The sequence below is a fragment of the Hibiscus syriacus genome, unplaced genomic scaffold (genome assembly GCF_006381635.1).
Source record: "Hibiscus syriacus cultivar Baekdansim isolate YM2019G1 unplaced genomic scaffold, ASM638163v2 tig00000477_pilon, whole genome shotgun sequence".
Taxonomy (NCBI): Eukaryota; Viridiplantae; Streptophyta; class Magnoliopsida; order Malvales; family Malvaceae; genus Hibiscus; species Hibiscus syriacus.
The window spans coordinates 937,407-951,286 of record NW_024061790.1 but is presented as its reverse complement, the minus strand read 5'-3'; positions in this window follow the sequence as shown (position 1 = coordinate 951,286).

The following is a 13,880-nucleotide window of genomic DNA, read 5'->3' as shown; positions in this document are numbered from 1 at the left end:
TATTATTTATCCTCAAGTAATGGATAATAAGCAGTCGAGAAATAAATTGCCATGACAAAGAAAAAAATTAGGACAATCATGTAGTTTAAATTTTCAGCCCTTAGTAAAAAGTTTAGCCTCAATATGGTAGACTGTACGAGAAGTCAAGTGCCTTTCCTAGGTCAAGATTCTTTGTCGCTGTGTGTGCATAATTGTATAGCAATGTATACTTTAACGTTGTTAGAAAACTCATAAGTAAGCGCTTCTGTTTTGCCAAGGCATCAAATTATTCATCAAGCATAGTTTCACTCCTATTTTTTTCAACATGTAACTTCAACTCTTTTTTTAAGCATACTTTAAGGGGAGTCATCTTATCACACTACCATCTCACACTCTAAGTGAAAGGGAGCATACCTTCCACCCCCGAGCTAGTGAAGTAGAGTTTTTTTAAGCATACTTTAAGGGGAGTCAGCTCATCACACTAACATCCCACACTCTAAGTGAAAGGGAGCAAACATTCCACCCCTGAGCTAGTTAGGTAGAGTTATCCCGTGACCGCTTTCATTCACTTATATGCTGAGGCAACCATTTATTTACTGGATTTTTCCAGGTCATGCCATCGCATAGAGGAGTGTCCCACTATAGTTATGACGAGGCATTATTTGTAATTCAACACAATTCAAAACATTAAGGAGTTCAATTTAGCCTTTCAAACATTTAATGCCACGACGCACAAAAAGTTCTTTCGTTAAAATTTTCTAACTACCTTAAGCAGAGAAAACATACAATCATGTTCAAAGAGTCACAAAGAATCAAGTCCTAAGGTCAGTTATAGCCTTCAACATCCATGGAAAATAATTCTGGCCTAGACAATAAAATTTTCTTTCATCATTGGGCATCATCAACTTTTTTCCAACAACTATCCTAATGAAACTTATTCCATGAAAACAAATATTTCAACCAATTATTATCAAAAATGAAAAAAAAACTAAGTATGGAGTACAACACCTCCCCCAAACTTGAGAGATGTATTGTCCTCAATGCATGAAGACTAAAATAAAGATGAAATGTAATGCAAGGTACCTTGACTAACATCTACTTTGATAGTGGTGGGGTTATTTTGCGCAGATTTCTTAGGTGGAGAAGTTCAAACATGATTTGTTGTCCTCTTCAGGCAATGCTTGATTAGAGGTGTTGCAATTCACAGTGGCATTTGTGCAGATGGGTGGACATCATCAGTAATGTCATCATTTTTGCCAACAACAATTGAGTATTCTTTCTAAGTGGGTGCAGTATCCATAGGGGTTTTACTCTTGTCCACATGCTTGGGAGCCTATTCTAAAAAACCTAGTATTAAAAGTAAATAAAGAAAAAAAATAAAGAAAAAAAACACACAAAAAATAATAATTTTGCCATGATAAAAAAAAATTAAAGAAGGTTGAAGGGATGCAAACTCCAAACATCCTGAATTGATATGAAAGTTTTTTCGCCTTCAATCGGAGAACCAGTATAGACTAATATGCCCCACACATATAACAGTTCCACCTTTAAAATATTTTGCCCTGGCATTTCATGTATTTCACATCTGAAATTTAGGACCTTTGCAGTAGTCCTCTCTCCTTTAAAGTGTTATCTGCATAAAGCTGAATCATAGTGGAATAGGATCTCTTCGTTATGTTTCTTCAATCGTTGATGGAAGGGTGGAGGGGGCCTGACTTCATCTGCTATAGGTGGGGGTGAAACTTTTGTCGTGGCAATAAATTTTCCACTAACAGTAGGAAGACTTGTTGAACCCTCATCATTTTCCTTCTCCTTAGGCAACTCGTCTTGTTCAACAGTTTCAACTTAACTTTCAGATTCTTCATGTGTAATGCCGTGGCGAGAAATTTCTTGCTTTATCCCCCTAAACTTATCTTCCAGATTAATTTGGGTTCCAGTCCTCAGTGTAAGCGCACTGCATTGCTCATTTCCATGAGGCTTAATGATCTCAGTATCACTAGGGAGGCTTCCTTGTGGGCGAGAATGTAATTCCATGACAATTTAGCTCACTTGGTTCTCCAATGCTCTCAAAGATGAGCTATGACTTCAAAATAAAGTCTAACTTTGCAACAGTATGCCATGGCTTTTAATTGTTGAAGAGTTTTCGTGCAACAAGGCTTAGTTGAAGTCGTGAAATCTTTTGTCGAGGCCATAAAATCTTACAGTGAAGCTTCGAGGGAATTAGAATTTGAGAAAGATGCTGAAACCTTGTTAATATTTTTCCAGGGAATCTGTTGATGCTGAAAATTTATAGGTTCAGAAATACTTTGTTGTGACATGTTAAGGTTGCATGCATGGTTGTTGTTGGTCTTTTGGTTACCCCATGAAAAATTTGGATGTTGTCGCCATCCAGGTTTGTATGTATTAGTGTAGGGGTTGTTGTTGCTTCTATTAAAATTACCCACGAAATTGATGGACTCCTTTTTTTTCTGGGCATTCACTTTCATGATGGTTGCCATGGTAAAAATTGTATGTTGAACTAGTTACCTTGACTTCATTCACCTCGCAGGAACGCTGCAAATTTTTCAACATATTTGTTATGGCAAAAGGTTGGGCAGACACTGAATCCTTTGTATCAAGTTCAAATGCCCTAGACACTTTCCTTCCAGTTGCAAGCCTTGTAGACGGGAATTGATCATCGTTATTGGCTATCCTATCAAGGATATCAAAGGCTTCCTTGGGTGATTTGTCAAGCATATTACCATTCGTCGAGGCATCCAAAATCATGCGAGTGGGTACGTTGACTCCATTGTAGAACATCACAACTTGAGTCCAGTCGTGGAATCCATGATTGGTGCACTTTTAAAGCAAACTTTTGTATCAGTCTCAACACTCATACATAGACTCTTCATCACCTTAGCAAAAAGATGTTATCCCATTCCTGAGATGGTTGTTCATATTGGGTTGGTTATGCCATAGAAAAAATTATTTTCATAAATCTACCCAAGGTCTTATCGAGCCGGAAGATAGTCCATTAAGCCATGCCCTGGCATGATCTTTCAAAGAATATGAAAATAAATTCAATTTTAGCACATCTTCATGCACACCTTGCTGTCGAAAGGAGTCACAGACCTCAAAAAAACTCAGGCATGTTACCTTGCATCCTCATGAGGAGCACCACCAAACTGTCCAATCAAGTCCAACATGTCGAATATAACCAGTTTAAGCTCGAAGTGGTCTGTCTGAATCTTGGGAGCTACAATAGCAGGCTTAAGGTCATCCAAGGTGGGAGCTAAGTGATCTCTGATAGTTCGTGGTCTTGCAGCATTATTTGCATTTTTATTTTCCATGAAATTTAATTCTTTAGGTTTCTCCGCTTCTTTTGAACTTCGTATATAGCTTTTTGAGCTCATTGAACAAGTCTTCTTTGATAATTTTTTTTTCAATTTCAGGTTCAAAATGAGATAATGGTTCCTTGGGACTTCTACAAGTTATGCAACCAGACAACACCTGAAAAGGGTAAACAAAAATAGCGAATAAATCCATAAAAATAAAAGAAAAAATACAATAATAAAGAAACAAGATAATATTATAACAAAACTTTTAAAAACACCAATTGCCAATCCCCGACAACGGCGCCAAAAACTTGATCGCTTGTGAATGTATATGCTAAGGCAAGCAAATCTGTGCAAGTATAGACAATCGATGCAAGTAATATAGTAGTGAGTGAGTATTGTCTCCACAGGGATTGGAGGGCTCTTAAAAGATTGATACAGCTAGGGATAAGTGTCACTAACTAATCCTAAGTATATAAGTCTAATGATATAAACAAGGAAAATATACAATGGCAAACTACATAATCAGATCGAAAAAAGTATGGCCGAGGCAAGAAAAATTGTAAAGTGAAGTGAGTAGAAAAGTTTTGTTGAGGCAAGAAAAATATGCAAAGGTAAACAAATAAAAGTTGTCAAGGATAAAGTTATAAAAACTCTATAAATAAACTAGAAACCTAACATAATCAGACTTCTAACGGGGCACTTAGGTTGGTTTTTCTATGGCAAGAAGTTATTTCATGCTAAGAATGATTTGGTATGCTATGCTTAGGCTGCCCGACAGGATTACTGAGTATTCTTAAACGGTGGCTATGGCAATACTACTCGGCGTGAACTACAACCCTTGGTTTGTCAGACTGTTGTTGTGGCAATACCCCTCAGCGTAAACTATAGTTGTTGTCTATCCTACTAAAGCGTCTATCTCTTTTAGTCAATTGAAACCCTCTCCTTATCTCTAAGGCAGGTAGGTTAGAACATCACCATCATGGATCTATTCCATTACTCACGTAGATATATCTTAATTCTCTCGAATCTAAGAATCTATTTCTAGAAAAACGATAATCTCTTGAAAGCTCTTACAAGGTCTAGAAATGTTTCGCCTAGGCACCAGACAATCTCTCGAAGCTCTTACAATGTCAAGGCAAAAGGTTAAAACAGTGAACAAAACAACACTTAAAAAAATATAATTAATCATTCATTAACGATAAAATAAAATATCATCCAAGAATTGCTAACACAAGTAAAATAGTTTATGGTGTGGTTAACATCATCCCAATAATATTCATTAAGTACAAGCCCTTAGAAAAATAAAACATGAAGAATAAGAGGGCCTGGTCATCGCCCCGACAAAGTCTAGATATGGAGGGTACCAAGGACGAATGAGTGAGGCGGTGGAAAAAAGGACGCCATGACTACCTTTTTCCAAACCTAGGGTATTTTCTCTGTATGATTCTCTTTTTTACCTTATCTTTTTAGCGGCTGTGACTGGGTATTTATTAAGGGAATTTTCCTAGGGCTTCGTATCATTAAATGCTCCCTAAATACATGTGTTTTCTTGTCCAAACTAATAATGAAAAGGTGGCTGGCTGTTGTCAGAATCTTGGGGGCTTGCTTCCACGTGAGGTCAATCAGATAGCTGGCAGGTGACGTCAGCAGTTCGTCAAATTCGTGTCAGACTTGCAAGATAAATCTTGCATTGGGAAGGAAAATTTGTTCCTCACTATCTTTGTCTTATGTGTTCCATTGGCCCTACCAAATTAATTTGTCTTGGCAAATAATTTTTTCCTCAGTCATTTTCTTCATCATCATAATCAACAAACAAACTTTCTCATCAGCAACATCATTTTAATCAAATAAATTTTGCATTGGTAAAACTTATCCACCACATGAAAATATGTCCTAAATGCAACTATATGCAGCTAAAATTCTATTTCAATGGCTTCTAGACAATCAATAACTTAAGTAAAATACCTAAAATATAGTCTTTTTATAGAGTTATCAGAGACCTTGAAAGAATAGCTAAAGACTTCTCAGAGATGTCTGTTAGACAGCCAGTGCCAGAACAAGTGTTTGAGGATCCAGGTAACTAATTTAGAGAAGTCTCTTCAGAAACATCAAGAACGGGATGCCAAAACCATAACTGAGTTAGAGGCCATTGTGGACGAGTTCAAGAAACAAGCAAGTGAGCTTCAGATAATGCCCTTTGATGTAGGATTTCAGTGGCATTTTCGTTGGGAACAGACTCAACAAAGGGTGAAAGCTATAGATGCAGTGATCCGAGACTTCTTGGAAAAAGTACAAAAAGCAGTTCGTTACTTGCACGGTTTAGCAAGAGAAGCCACAGTAGTCCGACAGGGTATTCAACCAGTGATAGATTAAGGAAGAAAACTTGTCAACATGTTAGAAGTTGTTCGGGGTTTAGAGGACTTAGTCAAAATGTACCTTTAAGATATTTGTGTCTCTTAAAAAATAAAACACTTTTGTCTCAATAAATATTATTTATAATAATAGACACATTTCTGGATCAATGTCTCTAATCTCATGCATCCTGAATTATTTTCATACCTTGCATTTTATTTTTATTTTTCATGTTTTTACATTCACATTAACTAATAAAAAATGTCTCATCAGAAGAGGGAACAAACACCAGGTATACCTCCACAAGCTTTGGACACACATCATCCTCATAACACACGCACAAAGAAAAGAAAAATGGAAGTTAAAATTGCTCAACTCTAAGAGAACATGTTGAGGTTGCAAAGGGAGTTAGAAGAAAAGATAAGCCAGAATAATCAAAGTACTCTGAAGTCGATCGCCAAAAGCTATGAGTCTTTGGTTGATTAAATAGTTGCAAAATTATCTGGCTTGAATCAGGCAAGTGCACCTGGGGCGGGTCATCTGAAGTGGTAGCCATACCATCTAACTCGCAGGTGGTTATCTAACCTGGAATCTTACCAGGACTACAAGGGGACTCATCCGCTACAAAAATGAAAGCCTCATTTGTTGTAAAGGTAGAGACTTCTGTATCTAACCTTGAGAATAATCCAGATGATTATCATTTACCGAATTTTGACAAGGAAGAAAAATCAAAGAAGGTGGAAGAAAAAAATAAAGCTATTGAAAGATCAAATGAAGGTGGTTAAGGGGGACCATAATTACTATGGAGTCGATGACTTGGAAATAAGCCTAATCCCGTATTTGGTACTTCCACCAAAATTCAAAGTCCTCGAGTTTGAGAAATTCGATGGGAACAATTGCCTTTTAGCTCACATTACCATGTTCTATCGGAAGATGACAGGATATGTAGGAAATAATCAACTCCTAATTTATTACTTCTAGGAGAGTCTATAGGGTTAAACTATCCGGTGGTACAATCAGCTGAACGGATCTTATATCAAGACCTGGAAAGATCTAGCCAAGTCTTTCTTGGAACAATACAAGCATATAAATGATAGGAGACCAGATCAAGTTATGTTGCAAAGCATGGAGAATGAGCATAACAAAAGTTTCAGACAATATGCACAGAGATGGAGGGATTTACCTGTGTAAGTTCATCCCCCTTGGATGAGAATGAAACCAGGAAGCTCTTCGTGTAAACCCTGAAGGCTCCTTACTTCGAGCACCTAGTTGCAATCACATCAGAAAATTTTTCTGACTTACTTATGGCCGGGGAGAAGATAAAAATGGCCATAAAACAAGGCAAGATCGAGGGAGGGGAATTAAGCAAGAAACACCCTATGAAGAAGAGAGCTGGAGAGATTAATAACATCAACACCTACAACACCAATAAATGTGTTTGATAATTTCGTAAAAAGACTTAAATTCTAGTATTTTCACTTAAGTTATTGCTCGTCTAAACAAAGTATGCACTGCAATTTTAGTTGCATTTAGTTACATATAGGTTGTGGTGGATAAGTTTTGCCTAGGCAATATTTATTTGGCTTAACTGATGCTGCTGAGGAGAAGGGATTGTTTGAGTTGTGTTTGTGCAGGAATTCTACAGAGGAAGAACATTTCAGTCATGACAATGAAAAGTTGCAAAGGCCAATGGAGCAGATGAGAACGTGAGGAGCAGATTTATCTCACCAAGGCAAGATTTATCTGAAGAATTCTGAAGTAAATGTGGCGAAACCGCCTATGTCATATGCCATCTGGATGATCTACTTCGTGTGCAAACAAGCCTTGAATATCCTGACAACCGCCAGCTGCCTTTCCTTTTTAAGTTTGGGAAATTAATAACGACTAATTAAGAAAACTCCAAAAGCATGCAACACCCTAGGAGATTCTCCTTATAATTATCAGCCGAAGCCGTAAAAATGAGAGGAGGCAAGGAAGAAGAAAGAATAGCTTTACCTTAGGTGTGAGAAAGCAACTACAGTGCTTTCCCTCCGTCTACCCCCCAGTCTTCCTTGGTGTCCTTAATAGACAGAAGATAGCATAGCGGTGATCAGGCCTCAAGAGAGGGTGATCACCAAGGCAGGCGTGGTGCTGATCAGGATTGTCGCGATAGCGCCCCGGTTTTGGGAGTCGTTCTTCCTTTGTTATTAAACTCTTATTTTATTTGGGGTTGTATTAAACGGTTTAATCTTGGATGATCTTTGATAACACCATGAATGCTTTTCTTGGTCTTAAACTTTGTTTTGCCTGAACAATATTTTATGTTTATGAATGATGAATTATGTTTGCTTATGACTGTTTTGCTCATAGTTTAAATATTTTGCCTTAACACTGTAAGAGCATCGAGAGATCGCCTGGGGTTTCGGTAAAATATGTCTGGACACTGTAAGAGCATCGAGAGATAGCCTTTTGTCTAGAAAGTAATTATTGAATTCGAGAGAATTAAAAGAGATCAACGTGAGCAAAGGAATAAATTCGGGATGGTGAAGTTCTAACTTGTCTACCTTAAAGATAAGGAGTGAGTTTCAAACGACTAAAAGGGATAAAGACTAGAGTAGGTTAAGACAACTTCTGTAGTTAACACCAAGAGGTATTGTCATAACAACCATCTAAGAATACCTAGTAATCCTGTCAGGCAGTTTAGTGAGTCATAATAATTTATTCTGGGCTTAAAATAATTATTGTCGAGACAATGGTTTAGCATCAGTGCTATGTGACACGGCTGAATATGTGAGGTTGTTTGCATTATATTTAATCCAATATTTGTTTTGTTTTGTTTTATCTGTCTACATATTTTCTTTGTCTCGACCAAAACGTGTTTGAAATCATTGAATTTTTTTTCTTAGCTCCTTAATATTAGTTCTTAGCTTTAATACCTAGTATGATTAATTTGTGGCATTAATTCCAGTTGTGGTGAAAAGATATTTCTAATCCAATACTTGTGGAGACGATACTCACTCACTACTATATTACTTGTATCGATTGTGTATACTTGAACATATTAGCTTGCCTTAGCACATACATTCACAAGCGATCAAGTTTTTGGCGCCGTTGCTGGGGATTGGCAACTGACGATATTTCCAGCCATAACAAGTTCTTTGTGTCACTTTATAATTATTTAATCTAACGTAGTTTATTATTTCTTTTATAGGTTTTTATTATTGCATGACCTTGAGATCTGCTGGTAAGCCTTTGGAACCATTCGACCCAGAAGTTGAGCAATCATTCAGATAAAGGTTGCGTGCCCAAAGAACCAAAGAACAATTGAATCAAATACAAAATGACATGAGAGATTTAGGAGATCAAGTTACAAGACCAAGAGCGATACGAGATCATTTGAACCCAATTCTTGATGACCTCAATCCTGACATAGTGGCACCTGAGATACAAGCCACTCATTTTAAACTCAAAACGGTGATGTTTAATATGCTGAACTCTATCGGCCAATTTGGTGGTACACCCAATGAAGACGCTAGACAGCATGTGCGTGCTTTCCTTGAAGTATACAATTCATTTAGACAACAAGGAGTACATGAAGATGTACTCAAACTGAAGCTTTTTCCTTACTCCTTATGTGATAGAGCAAGAGCTTGGCTCAGCGGAGTTCCTTCCAGATCAATGGAGTCATGGGCAGATTTATGCAAGAGTTTCCTACTCCGATATAATCCGCCCAATATGAATACACAACTTAGGAACAACATTGCGAGTTTTCGCCAAGGCGATGATGAATCAATGTACGAATGTTGGGATAAGTATAAAAGTTTACTTTGCAAATGTGTTAATCATGGATTTCATGATTGGACACAAGTGGTGATGTTTTACAATGGAGGCAACGCACCAACTCGAATGATGTTAGATGTCTCAGCAAATTTCACCCTACTAAACAAATCACCCAAGGAAACTTTTGACATCCTTGACAGGATAGAAAATAATGACTATCAATTTCCAAGTGCAAAATTGTGAACCGGCAGAAAAACCTTTGGAGCATATGAATTAGAAGAAAATATTCGGTAGCAGCCCAACATTTTGCCATAACCAACATGTTGAAAAATTTGTAACGTCCTAATGAGGTAAGAGAAGTCAAGGCGACTAATAATGTGTGCCTATTCTGTCAAGGCAACCATCATGAGAGTGAATGTCCTGAAAACCACGAGTCAACTAATTTTATGGACAACTATAATCGAAAAAACAATAATCCCTATTCGAATACATACAACCCTGGTTGGAGATAACACCCAATTTTTTGTGGAGTAATCAAGGGAACAACAACAATCAAGCCATAAATTACAGGCCACAACAAAATAATTATGACCATCAGCATATTCAGAATCAGCATCAGCAGCCCTGGCAGAACTACAAAGGTATAACTTCTTCCTCTAACACTCATTCCAATACTAACTCCTTGGAATTATCCTTGTAGGAATTCATGGCATCGACAAAAGATTTCACGGCGTCTACAAAAACCTTGATGCACGAACATTCTGCAACAATAAAAAATCAAGGAAATTTGTTACAAAGCCAGGCAACACTTTTGCAAAGCCATAGTTCATCTCTTAGAGCATTAGAGTATCAAGTAGGACAGATTGCCACAACATTACATTCTCGCCCACATGGAAATCTCACTAGTGATACTGAAGTCACTAAGCATCATAGGAAGGAGCAATGCAATGTACTTACGCTAAGGAGTGGAAAATAAGTTGATTAATATGACAAGTTTGGGGGAGAACATCTGAACAATTCTCGCCAAGGTGTAACACATCCGGATGTGAAATCTGAGAATGCTGAATAAGAGAAAGCGTATGAAGAGAAGGAAAGAAGTGAAGGCTCAGAAAAGAATCAACCAAATAACAAGAAATTCATGGTCAAGGCCACCGATTTCCCTGCACCATCAGTAGTCGATGTGAGACCTCCACCAACGTTCCCTCAACGGTTGAAGAAACATGATGATGTCATCCAATTCAAGAAATTCATCGATGTTTTGTACCAGTTGTGTATCAATGTGCCCCTACTCGAAGCCATCGAGCAAATGCCTTCTTATGCCAAGTATATGATGGAAATTGTTACAAAGAAAAGGAAGGTAGAATGTGTCGCCACAGCAACAGAAATCTGCTCGACAGTGAGCAAACTCCCACCAAAGTAAAAAGACCCTGTAAGCTTTGTAATACCCTGTTTCATTGGTAATGATTTCATCGGACGAGTTCTCATTGACTTGGGATCAAGTGTAAACTTGTTACCAAAATCGATATTCATGAAACTAGACGGGTATCACGCCCATCCCACCTCAGTCATTCTACAGTTGGCTGATCGGTCTTATGTACTACCCAAGGGCAGAATTGAAGACGTCATAGTAAAAGTAGATAAATTTGTATTTCCAGTGGATTTTCTCATTCTGGATTGCGAAGCTGATGAAAATGCATCAATCATTCTGGGACGCCCATTCTTAGCCACAGACAGAATCCTAATAGACTGTGAAAAGGGAGAATTCACCATAAGAGTTGGCAAACAAAGTGTCACGATCAATGTGTTCAACTCTATGAAATACACAGACGATCCAAAGGAATGTCAATGCATTAATAAGATTGAAGAAAAGGAAATCCTAGGGCGAGGTGAATCCCTAAGGCTCGATGAGTACAACAATTTGTACCATGAACCTACAACCGAAATACATGAAGCAGAAAAATTTGTCCTTGACGAAATATTTTCAGAAGACGGTTCTGACAATTATGGCCACGACAATGAAAATTTGCACACTGAACACCCTGAAAGCGATACCAAGGCAAGATACGAAGGAAAGACAAATGACCAATTGAGATTTCTTCATAGGTCAGGAATGAAATTCGAACCTTTAGATTATGATAAAGTCAAATCTCAAGAGTCATATTCACAACATGCACCGAAATTAGAGCTTAAGACTTTACCATCGCATTTGAAATATGCTTATCTAGAAGTTGATGAAACTTTACCAGTGATAATCTCTGCCAACCTAACCTCCGAACATGAGAAGAGTTTATTGAATGTTTTGTCACAACACAGAAAAACTATAGGATAGACGATGACAGACTTGAAAGGAATCAATCCAACCATATGCATGCATAAAATCAATCTTTAAGATAGCCACAACACCTCGGTGGAACCCTAAAGATTACTCAATCCGATCATGAAGAAGGTTGTCATGAAGGAAATAATTAAATGGTTAGATGTGGGAGTGATTTATCCTATATCCGATAGTTCATGGGTTAGCATAGTCCAATGCGTGCCAAAGAAAGGTGGTGTAACCATGGTTAAAAGCGAGCATGATGAGTTACTCACCACGAGAACAGTCACGGGCTAACGCATATGCGTGGGTTATAGGAAGCTCAACAAAGCCACAAAGAAGGATCATTTTCCCCTCTTTTTCATCGATCGAATGTTGGATAGATTAGCAGGAAAGGCATTTTATTGCTTTCTTGATGGATACTTGGGGTATAACCAAATTGCCATAGCACCCGAAGACCAAGAGAAAACAACGTTCACATGCCCGTATGGTACTGTGTATGTAGACGAATGCCATTTGGACTGTGTAACGCTCCAGCTACATTCCAACGATGCATGATGGCAATCTTTTTAGATATGGTAGAAGAGTGCATGAAAATATTTATGGACGATTTCTTCGTTTTGGGTGATGACTTTGACCGATGCCTCGACAATTTATCTAAGGTGTTGAAACGTTGTGAAGAAGCCAACCTAGTACTGAATTAAGAAAAATTTCATTTTATGGTAACTGAAGGAATAGTGTTGGGACAGAACCAAGGTGGATGCAATTGCAAATCTTCCCCCACCTACTAATGTGCGAGGTGTACGCAGTTTCCTTGGACATGCAGGATTCTATAGGCAGTTCATAAAAGAATTTTCTCAAATCTCTAAACCCTTATGTCTTTTGCTTCAACAAAATCATCCATTTGAGTTTACTAATGATTGTTTGAATGCCTTCACAGATTTGAAGAAAAAGCTTTTAGCATCGCCAATAGTTATCCCACCAGACTGGAACGAACCATTTGAGCTTATGTGCGACGCTAGTGACTATATAGTCGGAGCATTGCTAGGGCAACGAAAAAGTAAAATTTTTCATGTTATCTACTATGCAAGCCGAACACTTAATGATGCTCAAGTGAACTATACCACCACTGAAAATGAACTTTTAGTAGTAGTATTTACATTCGATAAGTTTAGGCCATATCTAATAGGCACTAAGGTAATTGTGCACACATATCACTCATCTATTAAATATCTAACTAATAAAAAAGATGCAAAGCCTAGACTAATTCAGTGGATATTATTACTGCAAGAATTTGATTTAGAGATCAATGATAGAAAAGGTATAGAAAATCAAGTGGCATACCATTTGTCTAGGCTAGATAACAAACCTGATTGTCTTGATATTACTGATATTAAAGAGGATTTCCCTGATGAGAAAATATTATTTGTCATAGCTGCACCATGGTATGTTGATATCGTTAATTTTCTCTTTAGTGGTATTGTTCCTCTTGATTTATCTAGCCAGGGAAAACGGAAATTTCGACATGATATGTGACATTACTACTGGGATAAACCATTTCTATTCAAGCAGTGCAGAGACCAAATAATCCGAAGGTGCATTCCAGAAGAAGAGCAGCAAGATATCCTACTCCAATGCCACTCGTCACCATATGGAGGGCATTTTGGTGGGATAAGAATAATAACAAAAGTGCTTCAGTCGGGATTTTATTGGCCAACCCTGTTCAAAGATGCGCATAAATTCTACAAGTCATGTGATAGATGTCAACGTACAGGAAACATCTCGAGATGGCATAAGATGACATGTCAAAACATTATGGAGATCGAACTTTTTGATGTATGGGGCATAGATTTCATGGGACCTTTTCCAACATCATTCGGAGATATGTACATTCTCTTGGTAGTGGATTACCTATCAAAATGGGTTGAAGCCATTGCAACACCTAAGAACGATTCCAAGACGGTGTTGAAGTTTTTGCACAAAAATAAATTCACCCACTTTGGAACACCACGAGCTCTCATTAGCGATGAAGGGACACATTTTGATAATAAATTGATTGCCAAGGCACTAAAAGATATGGAGTACGACATAGAATTGCTATGGCGTATCAGCCTCAGACAAATGGACAAGCCGAAGTATCTAACCAAGAAATCAAATAT